Source organism: Pelodiscus sinensis, chromosome 2 (genome assembly GCF_049634645.1).
Source record: "Pelodiscus sinensis isolate JC-2024 chromosome 2, ASM4963464v1, whole genome shotgun sequence".
NCBI lineage: Eukaryota > Metazoa > Chordata > Testudines > Trionychidae > Pelodiscus > Pelodiscus sinensis.
In genome coordinates this window covers 55,778,368-55,792,670 of record NC_134712.1, presented here as the reverse complement: position 1 = coordinate 55,792,670, position 14,303 = coordinate 55,778,368, and the positions used below count along the sequence as shown (strand labels likewise).

At 45.7% G+C, this 14,303-nt stretch overlaps 1 protein-coding gene across 14 annotated transcripts in view; it reads right to left on the bottom strand.

The window, feature by feature from the left end:
• The window catches only part of NCOA2 (nuclear receptor coactivator 2), a 271,603-nt gene that overhangs the window by 206,380 nt on the left and 50,920 nt on the right, over window positions 1–14,303 (bottom strand). The gene's annotated exons all lie outside the window — the stretch shown is intronic.

Sequence of the window (14,303 nt, the reverse complement as noted above, 5' to 3'; positions counted from 1 at the left end):
TGAGGTTGGCGCTATGTGGATGAGGCCATTAAGATGTAAATACTGGATAAAATGAAAAGTTACCAGTTCACAGTAGCCTTCCTACAACTGGAAGAATATCATGTGTCCTGAACAGCTACACTAAAAATGACAGAATAAAAAGTCCTATTGAGTTCAATGGGATTTTTCATATTAGCAGTTAAACAGAGAGAACCTTGTCTTTAGGCTGCCTAACACCTTCCCTTATAAAGGGATCTTGCAACCTTCTCTTTGAGAAGCTCATATGCCTCCATTATTTGCAGCAGACCTTGGGGATTCCCTGTGTGGAATACCAATGGGCTACTGAAGTGGTCCCATGAAATTCCATTCAGATTTTGGCTGAGATATAAAATGTTAAAAACTGCCATTTCCCTTCTCTCTCGTGCGTTCCTCAGTAAAACACTGGCAGCACACACAAAAACCACGACTGTGAGGCAAAGCTTGCACCACCACAAACAACTCCACTGGAACACCAGGAAACTGCTGGAGTAGCTGAGTTGTAGGGGGGTAGGGAGAGGAAGGACTCTAGCTCCCAGATCCTCTCTCTGCCCCCCACTTTCAGGACTCTGAGGTATGTATGGAGCAGGATGGTAGACACAGACACAGGCAAGGCTTTCCAAAATCACCACCACTCCCAGACTCCACTCCAGCAGCCAACCCCCAATCTGGGGCCGATAGAAGAGGAAGATCCCCCTCCACCCGCTAAACACTGGTAAAGAAAGAGCAAAGCTAGCTTGGGCAAAGCTAGCTTGCTGATCACCTACTGGAACTGCAACTCATTCCACCCCTCCCCTGGGAAATCTGCACTCTCCTGTTGCCAACTAATGTTGTTAGTCTTGTTGCTCACGTGACAGCAGTTTGTGCTGCAATGCTGTAGGCTCAAGGTTCAAACCTCACTGATGATTCATGATTGCGGCTGAGGGGAATTGTTACAGTTGCACATCAGGTTTTTTAAAAATCATTTTTCATTTAAATAAAAGCCTAGGAAACTACACTCCAAAATACTAAAACAGCATTATTAGGTTGCAAATTCAAGCACTTGAAAGTTGGGATATGGCAGTTATACACTTGACTGTACAGTATTAATCAACTCCCTTGTGCATATATGCATTATGATACATAGTACTTAGCTAAATAATATCATACCATTATTTTCACAGAACCCTATGCACAGGAGATGCGCAAATGTGGAGAATTAAGGTTGCATAGGCTACTGTAGATTGGACATTTCCTAATTTTTGAGTATTTAATTTTTGCAAACCATATAATATTCTTTTAACATAGTTTGTGTGTAATCAGTGCTTTTCTCTCTCTTTTTTTTTTTTTTTTTTTTTTTTTGCAAAGAGACAGTACAGGCAGTCCCCGGGTTACGTACAAGATAGGGACTGTAGGTTTGTTCTTAAGTTGAATCTGTATGTAAGTCGGAACTGGCGTCCAGATTCAGACACTGCTGAAACTGACCACCAGTTCTGACTTACATACAGAATCAACTTAAGAACCCCAGGCGTCCCCAAGTCAGCTGCTGCTGAAACTGATCAGCAGCTGATTCCAGGAAGCCCGGGGCAGAGCAACTCTGCCTGGGGCTTCCTGTAGTCAGCGCTGGTCAGTTTCAGCAGAAGCTGACTTGCGGACGCCTGGGGCAGAGCAGCTGGGGTGCTACTGGACCAACCCAGCAGCACCCCATCTGCTCTGCCCCAGACGTCCTGATTCAGCCGCTGCTGAAACTGACCAGCAGCGGCTGAATCAGGACCTGGGGCAGAGCAGCTGGGGTGCTGCCGGGTTGGTCCAGTAGTGCCCACGGGCGCTGCAGGACCAATCGGCAGCGCCCCAGCTGCTCTGCCCCAGAGTCCAAAACAAAAGCCTGGTCTGCTGGGGGGGGGGAGCACACTAGCTGCGCCCCCCCCCCAGCAGACCAGGGACACGGGGAGCAGAGCCGCAGCGGCAGCGGGGTGCCGCGCCTCTGAGGCTTTGCTCTGGCAAAGCCTCAGAGGCGAGGGACCCCGCCACGGCTGCCGCTCCAGTTTGGGTGCCTGTGGTCTGCTGGGGACGGTCCCCAGCAGACCACAGGCACCCGGACTGAAGCCGCAGCCGCGGGGGGGTCCCGCGCCTCTGAGGCTTTGCCAGAGCAAAGCCTCAGAGGCGCGGGGAACCGCCGCTGCTGCCGCTCCAGTCTGGGTGCCTGTGGTCTGCTGGGGACGGTCCCCAGCAGACCACAGGCACCCGGACTGAAGCCGCAGCCGCGGGGGGGGTCCCGCGCCTCTGAGGCTTTGCCAGAGCAAAGCCTCAGAGGCGCGGGGAACCGCCGCTGCTGCCGCTTTGACTGAAGCGGCAGCAGCGGCGGTTCCCCGCGCCTCTGAGGCTTTGCTCTGGCAAAGCCTCAGAGGCGCGGGACCCCCCCGCGGCTGCGGCTTCAGTCCGGGTGCCTGTGGTCTGCTGGGGACCGTCCCCAGCAGACCACAGGCACCGGGTCTCAAGGGGCAGCAGCTGCGGTTCCCGCGCTTCTGAGGCTTTGCTCTGGCAAAGCCTCAGAAGTGCGGGAACCCGCCCGGTGCCCCTAGTCTGCTGGAGACGGTCTCCAACAGACCAGGGGCACCGGAGCAGCTTACGAACGGGGCTTTCTCGCCCCGACTTCCGGGGCGAGAAAGCTCCGTTCGTAAGTGCGGATCCGACATAAGTCGGATCCGCGTAAGTCGGGGACTGCCTGTAAGTCGGAACTGGCGTCCAGATTCAGCCGCTGCTGAAACTGATCAGTTTCAACAGCGGCTGAATCTGGATGCCAGTTCTGACTTACATACAGATTCAACTTAAGAACCCCAGGCATCCCCAAGTCAGCTGCTGCTGAAACTGATCAGCGGCTGATTCCAGGAAGCCCGGGGCAGGGGCTTCCTGTAGTCAGCCACTGGTCAGTTTCAGCAGCGGCTGACTTGGGGATGCCTGGGGCAGAGCAGCTGGGGTGCTGCTGGGTTGGTCCAACCCAGCAGCACCCAAGCTGCTCTGCCCCAGGCGTCCTGATTCAGCCGCTGCTGAAGCTGACCAGCAGTGGCTGAATCAGGACGCCTGGGGCAGAGCAGCTGTGGTGCTGCCGGGTTGGTCCAGTAGCGCCACTCTGGGCGCTACAAGACCAACCGGCATCGCCCCAGCTGCTGTACCACAGGCGTCTGGAGCAAAGCCGCGGAGCACGGGGGCAGCGGGACAGCCCAGACGCGCCGTGGCTGTCCTGCTGCCCTCGGGCTCCGCGGCTTTGCTCTGCTTTGCTCCCCGTCCCCCTGGTCTGCAGACCAGGGGGACGGGGAGCAAAGCAGAGCAAAGCGGCGGAACACGCGGGCAGCCCAGACGCGTCTGGGCTGTCCCGCTGCCTGCGTGTTCCGCCGCTTTGCTTCCTCTCCCTGGTCTGCTGGGATACTTTTCAATTACTGTTTGCAATCTGATAACTGTACAGTTTCACTTTTTAAAGATCAAATGCCATGCCCACACACGCTTTGCTAAAATCATGATGACTGAGTCAAAGATAAAAAATATTACAAGTGAAAATAGCATAACTCACTAGCTCAAAAATCTGAGTCCCATAACAACTTAGGGTCTCTACTCAGAAAAGCATTTAAGTACATGCATAAAGCCCATTAAAGTCAATAGAATGTACACGTACTTAAGTCCTATCCTGAAAGAGAGATGTGACGAGTCCATCTAGATATGCTAGTTATTTGTTAAATCAACTTGCATTACACTTCATTGATTCCATGCTTGGTAAATACAATTATTTTATTTATTACAGAAACAACAAAGAGTCCTGTGGCACCTTAAAGACAAACAATTATTCGAGCATAAGCTTTCGTGTGTCTATATCCTGTCAGATTCATGAATCCACGCATCTCATTAAGTTGTTTTTACCCACAAAAGCCTATGCCCCAAGAAATCTATTAGTCTCTAAGGCTGTGTCTAGACTACATGGCTCCATCGATGGAGCCATGTAGATTAGGGTTGTAGGCAAAGGCAAATGAAGCCGCGATTTAAATGATCGCGGCTTCATTTAAATTTACATGGCTGCCGCGCAGAGCCGACAAACAGCTGATCAGCTGTTTGTCCGCTCAGCGCGCTAGTCTGGACGCTCCCCTGCCGACATCAAAGTCCTTTGTCGGCAGCCCCGTTATTCCTCGTGAGATGAGGTTTACCGGGGCTGCCGACAAAGGACTTTGATGTCGGCAGGGGAGCGTCCAGACTGGCGTGCTGAGCAGACAAACAGCTGATCAGCTGTTTGTCGGCTCAGTGCGGCAGCCATGTAAATTTAAATGATCATTTAAATCGCGGCTTCATTTGCCTTTGCCAAAAAAACAAATCTACATGGCTCCATCGACGGAGCCATGTAGTCTAGACATACCCTAAGGTGCCACAGGACTTCTCATTTTTGCAGATGCAGACTAACACAGCTACCCTTCTGGGACGTGTACATTTAGTACAGCCTGTGCTAACAGCAAATTAAATGTAGAACTATATAAATAGAAAGTAATAGTGAAGGATTTACATACAGACATACATTATAAATTGCACGCACATGTTAACTTTTTTTCTTATTTTATAAAGTAACAAAAATACATATGTGCAAGAAAGCAGATTTTAAAACTGAGGTCTCAATCAAATTTTAATGTCCTTATTTGTGTGTGTGACAAATACATTTAATTTCTGTACAGTACAAAATCCCTAGAGGTTTTCTAGTGTCTCTCCATCAAACTTACATGAATAATTATTTTAAAAGATTTTTCAAATATGCCCACAGTATTTTATACAAATTAGTGACCTTGGAACTATGTTCATGATAGCTCTCAAAAATCAGAATAACTTTGTTTGCTCATATTAATCACTGATGCAACTTTTTTTCAGCTCTTGAAAAGTCTTAAGAGTATACATTAATTTTTTAAGAGCTAAAGCCTCCCACTAATTAGCTTTCTAGGCCAAGTAAAAGCCATTTGGCACTCTACTCTAAGCAATTTTATAGTTTGTTTATTATACAATATTTAAGTTTACATTCTGGAAGCCTTCATTTTAGTCCTGTAACAGGTCTTAATATAGTTAATCATGTCAATAGTTTTAGTGTCTTCTTTCTCCTCATTCAAAAATCCTTATCCATGGATTTCAAATCAGAAAATAATGAGACACACGTGTCTGAATGCGGACCTTATGAAAAGCCAAACCAACCAGGAAGTTCTTACTAATTTCACCCAAATTCAAATGCACAGGAAACCTGTACCACTGCAGGAATTTTGAAGTTGTCTTAACCTATATCATGCCACAACGTAAATTTTTTCACTTGAATCTGGCATTTAAGATTGCCAGCCATCCTGGTTTTACCCCGGAGTCTCCCAGAATTAGGCTCTCTCTTCTGAAGGCTACTGATGCCAAACCTGGAGATTTTAGGCTGCCAAAAATTCAGCAGCACAGTAAGAAGGCGACAGGCTGCCTCCATGCCCTACCTCTGTGCACTCCAGGAATCAGCTGGCATGTCCCTGCAACCAATGGGACCTGTAGAGGCAGTGCCTGAAGATAGGAATAATCCAATGAAGCACCCATCCCCTAGGGTAGTAGGAACATGCCATCCTCTTTAAGGAGCAAGCCTGCCTTAGCAATACTGTGCCAAAACCAGAGAGTAGCCCAAGCTTAGTGCCACCTGGCCAGAGCAAGCACCTAACACCCCTCCAACAATCCAACCTTGTGTCCCACCCCTGAGCCCCCTCCTGATTCCAAACTCCCTCCCTGGACCTGCACTCCTCACCCCCTCCCACATCCCAGGCACAGCCCCAGAGACTCCTCACACTCCAAACCCTATGGCCCCAGCCTAGTGCCCACATCCCCTCCCACACCACAAGCCATTGCCCCAGCCCAGTGGAAGTGAGGGAATGTGGGAAGAGCAACAATAGAGAGAATGGGGATGGAGTGGGTAGTGCCTCAGAGAAGGGGCAAGGCAAAGGTGCTTGCATTTGTGTGATTACACAGTTGGCAACCCTATGGCACATTGGTCCCTCAGTAGGCACAAACCCCATTCACTGATAGTGGCATGAGCTTGCTCTGCAAAAACAAGTAGATTCAAGCCCCATCAGACTATATGTTTTAAAAGGTCACAGGATCAAGTGATGCCAAAGAGACAGATGCTCCTTTGAACCATGCTACATTGAAAAGAATGAATCACCCGTGCATAAAAAATGAATATCCAGGGTGCTCCATGAGTATAGTAATATGTAATATCTCCTGAGGCCCTATGTTAGCAATAAGCCAATTCTTAGGAAACACATATGAAGAACTGAGTTAGGGTGGAAATTTTGACAAATTTCTTCCTAACCACAAAGACAGATGGTCTGTACAGCCCACATGTCCTTGATGCTGATACAAATAAAAGTTTTTTCCCCACAGCATGCCCATCATAACCAGCAGGAGTTAAAAAAATTACAAAAAAAGTATAAGATAGCACAATACATGGAAAAGTAGGAAACAAAACTGGATCCTTTTACACCTAAGGCACAAGCAGCAGGGAAGAGTCCTGTTGCTGCTGGCAAGGCTCCTTATACATTCCACCCAGAAAAGCAGGGTAGCACAGCCAGAGGCCTGGTCACTATCCAATCCAGCTGGCTGGTTGTCAGATGGCAGTAAATCTAATTAGGACATATAACCCCTGACACACTGTCAACTGAAATCCTGACTGTCACACGGACCCAAACCTAATTGCTCTCCTTGAGGTGAAACATCCAATGATAGCTAGCAATCTGCAATTCACATGTCAGCAAGAACTGCATTGTTTTAGAGATGCTAGTCTTATTTTTAATACCCCAAACAGCTCTCCTCAGCAAACCCGCAGCCCAGGTTGACAGACTTGAGTCAATGGAGCTCCCACTAGCCCTCTAAAAATAGCTATGCAAACAATGCGCTGAAGTTGCAGTGTGGCACCACTAATCTATATCTGTTGACCCATGTTGAGGAGGCTCATTGCTGCTGGTTGCAGACATACCCAAAGTCTGAGATTCCCTCTTCTATATGCAGGATATTTAACATAAGAATGGCCATATTGGGTCAGACCAAAGATCCATCTAGCCCAGTATCCCTTTTTCTAACAGTGGCCAATACCAGGTGCTCCAGAGAGAACGAACAGAACAGATATTCATTAAGTGATCCATTCTCTGTCATCCATTCCCAGCCCTGACAAACATGGTAGGGACACCATCCCTGCCCATTCTGGGTAGCAGCCATTGATGGACCTATGCTCCATGAATTTTTCTAGTTCTTTTTTGAACCTTGTTAAAGTCTTGGCCTTCAGAACATCCTCCGTCAGGGAGTTCCACAGGCTGACTGGGCATTGTGTGAAAAAAATGCTTTCTTTTGTTTTAAACCTGCTACCTATTAATTTCATTTGATGACCCCTAGTTCTTGTGTTATGAGAAGGCATAAACAACACTTACTTAGCTTCTCCATACCAGTCATGATTATATAGAACTCTACTATACCCCCTAGATGTCTCTTTTCCAAGATGAAAAGTTCCAGTCTTATTAAATTCTCTTCAGATGGTGCCTATGCCATACTACCAGTAATTTTTGTTGACCTTTTCTGATCCTTTTCCAATTCCAACATGTCTTTTTTGAGATGAGGCAACCACATCTGCACACAGTATAAGATATGGGCATACCATGGCCCTAAACAGAGGCAGTAATATATTTTCTGTCTTACTATGTATCCCTTTTTCAATGATTCCTAATATTGTTTGCTTTTTTGAGACTGCTGCTGAACAATGAGTGACTATTTTCAGAGAGCTATCTACAGTGACTCCAAGATCTCTCTGAGTGGTAAAAACTAATTTAGGTCCCATAATTTATGTATAATTGGGATTATGCTTTCCAATATGCATTATTTTGCATTTAACAACATTAAAATTGATCTGCCATTTTGTTGCCCAGTGACTCAGTTTTGAGAGATACTTTTGAAGCTCTTCACAATCTGCTTTGGACTTAACTATTTTGAGCAGAGACAGATGTGGCCCCCCGCTTGCCTGGATCCAGCACGGGGGAACCAGTGTTGGTGCTCCAGCCCTGAGCCCTCCCCATCCTGCCCAGTCCCCCGACTCCTGCACCCTACCTCCCAGACAGTCCCCTAACTCCCACCCAACCCCTGCACTCAACTTCCTGCCCAGAGCCTGCAGTCTACTCTGATCCTGGCACCCTACTATCCTCCCAGACCTACCAACCCTCAACCCATCCCTGCACCCTCCCTTCCACCCAGCTCCCACACCTCAAATCTGCTTCCTGGCAGTCCCCTCCCATTCACTGAACCCCTCATTACTGACCCTACCCAAAAACATGGGGGGGGGGAATCTACTATCTTGGGCCTCCCTAGGAATTGGTGCGTGATGGGAATGCGGGGAGTGTTTTTCTGCTTCCCAGCTGAGGGCCCATCAGCAAGGTGCTGGGTTTGTGCAGCCCGACTGATTTTCCTGTGAGTCAGGGGCCACTGAATATATTTAAAAAAAAAAAAAAAAAAAGTCCCCACCCCTGGATTACCCCTTTCTCCAGATAATTTATAAATATGTTTATTGGGATCAGTCCCAGCACAGACCACTGAGGGACACTACTAGTTATTTCTTTCCATTCTGGAAACTGACTATTTATTCATACCCTTTTGCTAGGTCTAGAATACACAAATTTAGTCAGAAAAACGGCCGCTTTTCCAAACAACTTAAGTCCATACTGCAAGCGTGTTCTTTCAACAGTAAATCGAAAGAACAGAGGGCTTTTTGTGCAAGAGTTCTTTCGCAAAAAGGGGTGTGTGGACGGGGAAGAGGGAGTTTTTTTGGAAGAAGAGGAAAAATCAGGTGCCCTGGTGGTCATTCTGTCCATAGCAATCACTGCTTATGTGCAAGATCTTTCAAAAAGCGCATCACTTTTTTAATGTGTTTTTGCAGTGTGGATGCTCATACGCAAGAAGTTTTTTCGGAAGACCTCTTCTGGAAAAAGCTTCTTCCCTGTCCACACACCCCTTTTTGCGAAAGAGGTCTTGCGCAAAAAGCCCTCTGTTCTTTCGATTTACTGTTGAAAGAACACGCTTGCAGTATGGACTTAAGTTGTTTGGAAAAACGGCCGTTTTTCTGACTAAATTGTGTATTCTAGACATAGCAAAAGGGTATGAATAAATAGTCAGTTTCCAGAATGAAAGAAATAACTAGACATAGCCTTTGTTTCCTATCTTTTAACCAATTATCAGTCCATGAGAGGGCTCTCTATCGTATCTCATGACAGCTTCCTTTACGTAGGAGCCTTTGACGAGGGATCTTTCAAAGGCTTTCTGGAAATCTAAGAATGCTATTTCCACTGGATCCTCCCTGTCCACATCCCTGTTATCCCCTCAAAGAATTCTAGTAAATTAGCGAGGCATGATTTCTCCTCACAAAAGCCATGTTAATTATTTCCCCAACAAATTATATTCATATGTGTGTCTGACAATTCTGTTCTTTACTACTGTTTCAACTTGGGGTGATAAAAATGTGTGTACTTAAGTAACCATGAAACTGCTAAAAATATCAGAGGCAGCAAAGTGGGGTGGCTCCTCAGAAGCTGATGTGCACTAGAAGCCAGTTTTTAAGACAGCTCCCCATGCATACTGGGAGCCTGTGTGAAACTGTGAACATTTGAGCCCAGAGTCATCGGTTAACTGTTTACACTATTGCACTTTCACATCTCTTGTTTCAATCAGTTTGGCCAGTACTGAAGTTAGGACTTGCCATCCTGTAATTGCCAGGATCATGTCTAGAACCCTTTTAAAATTAGGCATCACATGAGCTATTCTCCAGTCATTTGGTACAGAAGCTGATTTTAAAGTATAGGTTACAATTCAGAGTTAGTAATTTTACAATTTTACATTTCAGTTCCTTGAGAACTTGAGTGAATGCAGGGTGTATTGATTTAAATCACTGGTTTAAATAATAACTCATATCACCATGAAAAATAATTTATTTAAATCAAGTTTTCCACTGATACTTCTTCACATACTTCTTAAGCAATGGTGTAAATCTGATCACTAAAACATGTTAATTTACAACTCAGTAAAACATTTTGCAACAATTAAGATTATATGTTGTGAGTAATTTTTGTAGATAACTTATTTTTATTATGTATTATTTCCTAAATTAATATTCTTTATCTGTTTCTAGCTGCAGATGCAGCAGCACTACATTAAGAATGCAGCAGCAGTACATTAAGAATGGTAATGGATAAATCACACACACAAACACAACAGTACTTTCATTAAACTAAATCTTAAATGTTGTATAAATGTTTCACATTTGCAACAGCAGTAGGCTCCTGAGTTGTTGGCTTATGGCTGTTTTTAATTTTTTTTTAATTTCAAGTTTTAACAACTCTAACAGACAAGTCTTCAGAACACTAAACGTACGAAGTCCTTAAAACTTCTACAACTAGCTCTCACCTTCCCTACTCCCACCATCGTTTTGATTCATAGACTGAAACAGAAATACGAGTTTTTCTGCTTTTTCAACTCCCGGTCAATTTCTTAGATTTGTGTAAATAATACCAAATGATGACAATATTCTGCGCCTGCAGAGGAAGCTGCTGCTGTGAAAAGTTGGCTCAGCAACTGAAGGAACTCTGTTTCAAGGTGCCTGGCTAATGATTTACAATCAGGAGAGTGACTGTGTTCAAAATATCATCAGTAAACATGTACTGATTTTATGGTTTTGCTACAGCCCTGAAATTTATGATGACTGGCATAACTGAGGTGTGAATTTGAAATGCCCATGGCATGGCAGCATTATCTTCTTCGGAAGTTAGGTATCTGGGCACTTAATTTTGGAGTAAGTCCCGCTGAATTCACTGACACTCCTGTTTTTTGTGAAAACAAGCGTAGAATGGGATTCCCTTGGAAAAGCTGAGTTATGCTTAAGTAAAATAAGGAACAGACTTATGGCATCCCCATTATGGTCTGTAGCCATGATGTTCCAAAATAAGGGACATGTATTATGCAGTATAAAATAAGAAAATGACTTTCAGTGGTAACTGGCAACTCTAGATTGCTCTTACTGCAACTTTCTTTGCTGTATACTTTGGTGACAGATACTGTATACCTTGGTGATAGATTCTAACCTAGTTAACTAAACATGCCATTAGGATTAGTTAAGCTAAAGCATCAAGCATAGCAGTTTGGGAATTTGTGTGTTAAATCATACTTAAAGGCATAGGAGAGAAGAAAGATGCATTGCAAAGTGAATTATTTAAGTTACTACCCAATTTATCCACATTGTTCTGAAGACATATACACTAGGAATGTCAATGTGTAGTCGACTACATATTAACTCATAAGCCTGTATCAGAGGCAGCAAAGGGGGAAGAGGGGGAAGGGAGGCTAGAGCCAGTGCCCTCCCTTGCACTGCTGCTTCTGATAGAGAGGCAGCAGTTCAGAGGGTAAGGGGGTCAGGCAGGATCCAATACACACAGGGAGCTGGATTTCAAGCCAGCTCCCTGCGCATATCAGCTCACAGCAGTTTGTCTCTCCCTTGCCACCCCCTCCCCCATGCTGCTGCCTATCAAGGGAGGGAGGCCAGGCAGGAGCCAATACATGCAGGGAGCAGGCATTCAAGACTGCTATCTGAATGTGCTGGTTCCACAGAGCCACCTGCCCCCCTTGCTGCTGCCCACAGGGGAGGGCAGGGGAGGCTTGCCACAGACAGAGGCTGCTCCATGGGTTGCTGTTGCAACTTCTGTCTGCATGCTCTCGTGCGCCCCCCTCCCCCCCCACTGACGGACAGGGCTGCTGCCTTCTTGAGCTGCGGAGGCAGCAGTGCGAGGTGGCAGGTGGGAGTCAGTCTATGCAGGGAGCCAGTTTTAAAACAGAGGCAGCAGCGCAATGTCGCAGTGGGCAGGGGCTCCCCAGGGCTATGTCTAGACTGCAGGCTTCTTTCGAAAGAGCCTCTTTCGAAAGATCGCGTCTAGACTGCAGGCGGATCTTTCGATAGAGGAAATCCGCTTTTTCGAAAGAGAGCACCCAGCGAGTCTGGATGCTCTCTTTCGAAGACGGCCTCTTTACATTGTAGAACGCCTTCTTTCGAAAGAGGAACTTTCGAAAGAAGGCGTTCTTCCTCGTGAAACGAGGTTTACCACCATCGAAAGAAAAGCCGCGTTCTTTCGAAATAATTTCGAAAGAACGCGGCTTGAGTCTGGACGCAGGGGAAGTTTTTTTGGGAAAAGGCTACTTTTCCCGAAAAAACCCCTGAGTCTGGACACGGCCAGCTGCCGTCCCCAGGGACAATCAAATAATCATGTGCAGTTACACAATTATTCAATTAATTGCTAACATCCCTAATAATCACATTATCTTCTCACAACAAACAGTTTTCTTTGTGATATTTCACTCTTGCAGCTAGGCCCTGCATCTCTTTCTTACACTTGGCACACTTTCCATTTTTCACCTGGGGAACAAATTTCTTTAAAATATCCCCAAATAGCATCCCTCTTACATCAGTGTAGTATAGACATAGCCTGGGTGTATCAGAAAAAAGTATGCAAATTGCACACCTTTATCTGATAGTTTTTTCAGAAATGCCTTCTTTTTCTGAAGAGCTCTTCTTCCTCATGGAAGGAGGAAGACAGGGCTTCTGAAAGAGTGCACCTGCTCTTCCGCAAAAAAAGCAGAAGAGCAGATGCATTTCCTGGATGCGGCAGAGTTTTCTGGATACCTCCGATATCCCAGAAAAACCTGTAGTGTAGACAGCCCCAGAAGCTATGATGATTTTTCTGTGGCAAAATTAGGAGACAGGCCCATACGCAGGAGTAGGAGTGGTGGTGTGTAAGAGGTGAGATTGTACCTCTCCATGGTTTCCCATGGTCCCCACATGGGGCCGATTCCAGCTGGGCTGGAGAAGGCGGGGGGGGGGGGGGGGGGAGAGCGTCGGTGTGTATTTCACAGTCACTACCACCATCCTGGTCAGGTGGTAAGCAATATACCTCATCTGCTATAGTCTTATTATTACAGGATGGAATTACTATCCATAAAGATTCTATAGAACAGTTTTGTTCATTTAAGTTTTTTACTTCATTTGATTCTATGCTTTCTTTCACATATAGTGCCACCCCCCACCAGCACAACCTGTTCTATCTTTCCAATATATTTTGTATTCTGGTATCACTGTCACATTGACTATCTTCATTACACCAAGTTTCTGTAAAGCCCATTATATCAATATCCTCCTTTAAGACAAGGGACTCTAGTTCACCCATTTTATTATTTAGACTTCTAGCATTTGTATATAATCACTTTAAAAATTTGCCACCATTTAGCTGTCTACCACTGCATGATGTTATTGAAAGGGATTCTTTTTCATTTGACTGTTTCTCATCAGATCTTACCCATATTTTATCATCTTTCATCCACTCCTTACTAGCAAATTCAAAATCTCCATAGATCCTCTAAGATTAGTCTGTCCATTCCACATGCTCCTGCACACCAGTCTGCCTTCCCCCAGCCCTCAGTTTAAAAACTGCTTCTATGACTTTTTAAATTTTAAATGCCAGCAATCTAGTTCCATTTTAGTTTAGGTGGAGTCCACGCTTCCTACATAGGCTCCCCTTTTCCCAGAAGTTTCCCTAGTTCTCATAAATCTAAAGCCCTCCTCCCCTAGTCCATCATCTCATCCACACATTGAGACCCGCCCCACACACAGTTCTGCCTCTCTAATTGGCCCTGCACACAGATCTGGAAGCATTTCAAATAATGCTACCATGGATGTCCTGGACTTCAGTCTCTTACATAGCAGCCTAAATTTGGCTTCCAGAATGTCTCTCCTATCCTTCCCTACGTCACTGGTACCTACATGTACCATAACGGCCAACTTTTCCCCAGAAGTACACAAGTTAATCTAAAATGGCTTGAGAGTTATGTAACCTTCACTATAGGCAGGTGAGTCACCATGTGGTTCTCCTGGTCACCGCAAATCCAGCTATGTTTCTAATGACTGAATCCCCCATTACTAATACCTGTGTCTTCCTAAGGGAACTGGAGTTCCCTTACCTGGAGAGGTACCCTCAGTGAGAGAATACCATGATGTCATCTACAAGGAGGTCTCAACTATGGAATCATTTCCCTCTACTCCAGTTGGATGCTCTCCTTCCCTGAGACTTTGACCATCCTGTACAGCACAGAAACTGTCTGACCAGAAGTGAGACCATTCTACTGTGTCCCAGAAAGTCTCATCTATGTACCTCCATCTCACTTAACTTATCCAATTCAGCCATTCTGGTCTCAAAAGC